The sequence below is a fragment of the Bubalus kerabau genome, chromosome 4, assembly GCF_029407905.1.
Source record: "Bubalus kerabau isolate K-KA32 ecotype Philippines breed swamp buffalo chromosome 4, PCC_UOA_SB_1v2, whole genome shotgun sequence".
NCBI classification, from domain to species: Eukaryota; Metazoa; Chordata; class Mammalia; order Artiodactyla; family Bovidae; genus Bubalus; species Bubalus kerabau.
Genome location: NC_073627.1, coordinates 123,184,734 through 123,190,733, shown reverse-complemented (window position 1 = coordinate 123,190,733; position 6,000 = coordinate 123,184,734).

The following is a 6,000-nucleotide window of genomic DNA, read 5'->3' as shown; positions in this document are numbered from 1 at the left end:
AGTGTCAGTAAGTATTCAAATTTACTTTTCCTGATTCCTAGATGAGTATTTCATCATTTGAAATGTTGCATTGAAGGTTACTGCTCAAGGATAGATGCTAGCACAAAGTAATTCTAGGCCAAATGGAAAAGATCTCTGATTACCTGTATTTTGAAATTATTGATGCTATGTTCTGCTCCATTAGCAGAGATAATTGCTATATGACTGCACTGAGTCACTTTGAAAGCTATTAGATTCGATTGAAATCTAAATGTATTTTTCTACAAGTAATAGGTTTATTTGGCACTGAAATAGTTATCGGTACCAAGCTCTAGGATCTTCAGGAACCATAAAACCAAACAAGCATCCTCTTCATATGCCTAGGAGAATTTAAGAACAGTGTAATGTGAGAGACTTGTTTCAAGTCTCTCAGTATATGTTTTACTGGGGGGCGGGGGTGTGGCTGGTGAGACTGTTTGTTTTGTTTTATTCCCAACTGTGAGAGGCCATCTGATTAGCAAGTGTCACAGACAAGTGGCTAGTCTCAGTGGGGACAATCCTATAATTATTTAACATTATTAAACCTTAAACTTGCACACGATATAAAACCCAGTCCTGAAACAATGTAACTAACATTCAAAAACTCAGTGACACGTGCTGCTTCCAGTTTTCATTAATTGTCCTTTAGCTGATATTTAAATGGACTCAAATCTCTTTTCATCTGGAGGTGCTATTACACTTAAATGCTAGTCTAAATGCAAGGTGCTCTGGTGTCTGTAGCTGACTACCTCTTTTCTCTCTCTTGGGAGATCACCTTTTATTCTGTCCCTGTTCACTTGGTCAAATTTTGATTTTCTCTAGATTTGGAATTTTGCTCTCTAAGCCATCATCTGACTTTCTACGAGTGACTTGAGGACCTGCTATCTTGCCAATAGCATGGAAAAGTCTTTACTTAGTTTAGCCAAAATTAATGAATTTAAATTCAAGGTGAGGTATAAGCAAATACAGAGAAATAGATCAGTTCATAAGAGGAAGATCTATGATTCTATTTAAGTCTAAGTCTGGCCTGAGTATAGAAGTGACAAACACAACTTGGCAGCCACCTGATTTTCGTTTCTTTTGAAAAATATTCCTATAATTGGCTATAGGGCCAAAGGGCCTTTATGATGGCATAACTTCTTTAGTTTCTTAAAACCTTTTTTTCCCCTGTGTTAAAATCTCTAATCCTGTTTTAAAGTCTCTGATTCCTGGTGGACTACCCATTCAGTTTCAATTTCTCCTGTGATTATCTGCTTCAAATTGTTAGAACATGTACAAATGAGAAGTGATTGATGTGCTCTGAGCCCACTGAGTGATCAGACTGGCTCAGGTTGTCTATCTTCATTCACTTCTTCAAGTTCTTTCTGATAACTTTTCCTCTTATTTCCTCCAGAAAAGGATTTTCAAGAAAAGTATTATTAAAGCTTTATTTATGCCCCTAAATTAGTGAGATTTATTGCTTGTTCATGTAATTATCCCTGGACATGGGTGCTTGGACAAGAAGACTTGTCACTGAGACTTTCAGATGATTTAGAAAAAAACAAACAAAAAACACTAAGTAAAAAAAAAAAAAAAAATTACCTCGAAAGCCACTGTCCTTCTAACTGTTCAATGATTTTTTTTTTCAGATAAAGAGAGGTTATAATTCCCTGTAAGTATCCATAAATGGAAAAGATTAAGGAAACAGGGAGTGCTGTTGAGATTTTTCCTGTTGATGAACTACATTGCTTTAGGACTAGGAATATTTTAGATGCAAGTTTCAAGAGTATCAGAAAACTCAAGTTTCTATTCGGATTGAACAATGTCTTTATTTTAATTTGAATATTCTTGATAGAATTCATATATTATCTGCTTTAAAAATTTTATTTAAACTAAAAAAAAAAAATTACCTCACATGAGCAGTTTACTCATTCCCTCCCTTCCCCAGGCAACCACTAATCTGTTCTTTGTATCTATGAACTTGGTTTACAAATACACCTACATGTGTATGTTAATTTCACATACAGGAGAGATCATACATTATTGTATTTCTCTGTCTGACTTATTTTTATTTCTCTGTTTCATCTCATTTTTTAATAGGATTAGTAGAATAGTCTGCCAAGTGTTTGGCTAGTCCCTGGTTTCTCCCTGCTCCAAACCATCTTCTAAATACTAACCAGAATGATCTTGCTAAAACAAAAATATCATCAGGTAGTTCTATTTAAGTCATTATATTACTCTTAGATGATTCAACTCATGAAAGAGTAATACAGGGGTATATCTGGATCCATCCTCTCCTTGTTTTTCATTCTGGGGTCTAGTCTTCTTTACTTCCTCAATTATACCATGCTATTCATCTCCAGGCCTTTGCATGTGTACTTTACTCTTTCTAGAATGATATTATCCACCTTCTTCTTTCAAATAACCTCCCAACTCCCACATAATTAAATCCTCACCAGGTCTTCTTACAAGGTCCCAGTGCACCATCCTACTCAGTTCCTCAGTGAAATGACTGAGTAACTCTGTCCCTGGAACTGCAATGGGAGAGGAAGGGGGACAGGACACTGTGCATGTGGAACTCCAAATTCAGACCACCACTTCTTGAGGCTCAGGCCAAAGAAAACAGCTTTAAAGATTAGCATATGCTTGCAAATTACTGATAAATACCTGTGGTAGGAATCTATGAATATGCAGCAATGCTAATAGCACCAAGCATAGGAAATATTTAGATGCATTAGTTAACCCTGACACAAAGGCAAATCCTCAACATAAGGCAAGAAATTACATAAAACATTTACTGAAAATGAGCACATTTTCTATATGTTTTTTCTTTTTAAAAAATCCAGACGGATTCAGAATTGGAATTATAGATAATGCCACATAAGCATTCCTAATGTTGTCAGCTCCACTGGGATGAAGTGTCTCACCCCAACCCCTCAGATGGTCAATTAGGACTAAAATCCTCTTGAAAGCTCCCTTAAGACTCCATCATTACCTAATGTCAATTGTTCAGTTACAAATCAGGTTTCAAATGTCTCTAAATTCTGCACATTGAAGAGGTAAGTGGAAAAAAATTTGAGAGATGGAGAAGGACCAGATCAATTTGGACTTTCATTAAACTGCACATAATTAACACAGAACAGATGCTTCCCAATTAATTGTACTGGCTTTAGACCCAAGAAAATCTTTACTGATTTTTCTTGGACAGAACTTGGCAAGAGGGAAGGTCCAATAGAACCAACATATATTCTACGATCATTCATAATATTGTTAGTGTTGTTGCTTAGTTGCTAAGCAGTGTCCAGCTCTTTTTGTAAGCCCATGGACTGACTGAAGCCCACCAGGCTCCTCTGTCCATGGGATTTTCCAGGCAAGAATACTAGAGTGGGTTGCCACTTCCTTCTTGCCCCTGTGCATATTACAGAATTAACTGCTACATAAAAATATTTAAACAGAGGTTGACGTTTTATTCTCAGAGTTCAAGATTTAAACATGGAATATTGATAAGGACTGATGGAAAATGAATGAGTACTAAGTTAGATATGAAACAAAATCTATCAATCTATCTAAAGAAATAATACCATATGTGTGTCTGTGTGTGTGTGTATATAAATCTGGCAAATACTTTATAAATTTTTAGTCACAAATCTAAGCGCAAAATACTCTAGGGCATTCAAAAAATACTGGTACAGGATTACAACCTTCAGTTCAGTTCAGTTCAGTTGCTCAGCCGTGTCCGACTCTTTGTGACCCCATGAATCGCAGCACGCCAGGCCTCCCTGTCCATCACCAACTCCTGGAGTTCACTCAGACTCACGTCCATCAAGTCAGTGATGCCATCCAGCCATCTCATCCTCTGTCATCCCCTTCTCCTCCTGTCCCCAATCCCTCCCAGCATCAGAGTCTTTTCCAATGAGTCAACTCTTCACATGAGGTGGCCAAAGTACTGGAGTTTCAGCTTTAGCATCATTCCTTCCAAAGAAATCCCAGGGCTGATCTCCTTCAAATGTCACATACACATTTTCTTATAGTGAATAGAAAGGGTCCTACGTAGACCCTGAAAGAATAGTATTTACTAGAAAAAGAGACCAAACCTCTGTGTAAAAAACAACTTCAAAGGGAATACAAGTTTTAAAAGAGCAGTACAATTATGAGTATGCAGTCATTAAGATGCAAACTATATTTAGCTTCTAGTTAAAAAAAAAAAAATCTAATGAATTCATCCTCTCCCAAGTCGGAAAGTGTTCAATATGCTACTGGGGAAGAATGGATAAATAGCTCCAGAAAGAATGAAGAGATTGGGCCAAAGAGGAAATGACACTCAGCTGTGGGTGTGTCTGGTAGTGAAAGCAAAGTCCAATGCTATGAAGAACAATACTACATAGGAACCTGGAAAACAGGTCCATGGATCAAAGTAAATTGGACATGGTCAAGCAGATCGACATCTTAGGAATCAGTGAATTAAAATAGACAGAAATGGGCAAATTTAATTCAGATGACCATGATATCTCCCTGATGCTGGGAAGGATTGAGGGCAGGAGAGGAGGGTGCAGAGGAGGATCACCAACTCAATGCATGTGAGTTTGAGCAAACTCTAGGAAATAGTGAAGAACAGGGACGCCTGGTGTGCTGCTGTCCATAGGACTGCAAAGAGTTGGACATGACTTAGTGACTAAACAACAACGAACAACAATCCTTATAAATTTAGAATTTCTGTTTCTGTATATTTATAAATGCCAAAAGTGATATTGTTTCCTAACAAGGATATAATCATAGTTTGTTTTTAAAAACAATGGTGATTTCATTTCCTGGACTGGTAAATGTTCATTAGAGATGATGTAAATATTTTCCATATGAAGAAAGCAGAAAAATTACAAGAACTGAAATTTAATTGGAAAGGTGGATAAAAGATGTATAATCTGTTCACCTAACCAAGCATACCCCGACACAAGCTAGTCTAATGTATGCCTAAATATTCATATCAAGAAGGTAGGAAGTAAGGCTTATTTTGATTATTTATATTTTCAGAATTCCCTAAGATTCAGCTCTATCATAGTGCTTAATATCTATAGAGTTATTATCTCTGTGATTTTATTTTCTGTCATTAATCTTATAAAGATAATAGACCCCACATGATAGTAGGAATCCAAACATATGAGAAAATCCAAGAAAAATAACTTGTCAAAGTACTTAGCACTAAGCATAAAATATTTATGATGATATTAATAGAACAATATATATATATAATTAACCTTATAATGATAATAGATATCATACAACAAGGATTTGAGTACTTTAGCAACCAACGAAGTTAACTTAAAAACAAACACTAAAATTTGATGACTTCTGCTTTATCAAACTCTGGGAGATAATGAAGCACAGGGAGGTCTGGCACTCTGCAGCCCATGGGGCTGCACAGTCAGACACGACTTAGGAATCGAACAGCAACAACAACTGCTTCATCAATTTGTCCATCAGACATAATAGCCAATACACGTCCACCAAATAATTATTCAATCATTCGAACCACTAACATAATGCCACTAAAAGAACTTTAGCAAAATTCCAAGTAGCAACCTACAAAGCACTTCATTCTTGTACATAGCTAAGTTTTAAGAGCTTTCACCTCTCTGGGCTCTCCAGTTCCTTAGCACCTGTCAAGGCTGAACCATGAATTTCTCTATATAAATACTGACTCACAAATAAACCAATTTCTTTCCTGAAACTTTCACACTGAAGTTGGAGACTGAATTATCTTCCTCATTAAGTGTATCATTAAGGTGAGCTAATGGGAAATAGTATTCATTTATTACTTATTCAACAATTCTTTACTAAGCATTTACTATGTACTAGCTTCCCTTGTCGGAGAAGGCAATGGCACCCCACTCCAGTACTCTTGCCTGGAAAATCCCATGGATGGAGGAGCCTGGAAGGCTGCAGTCCATGGGGTTGCTGAGGGTCGGACACGACTGAGAGATTTCACTTTCACTTTCATGTATTGGA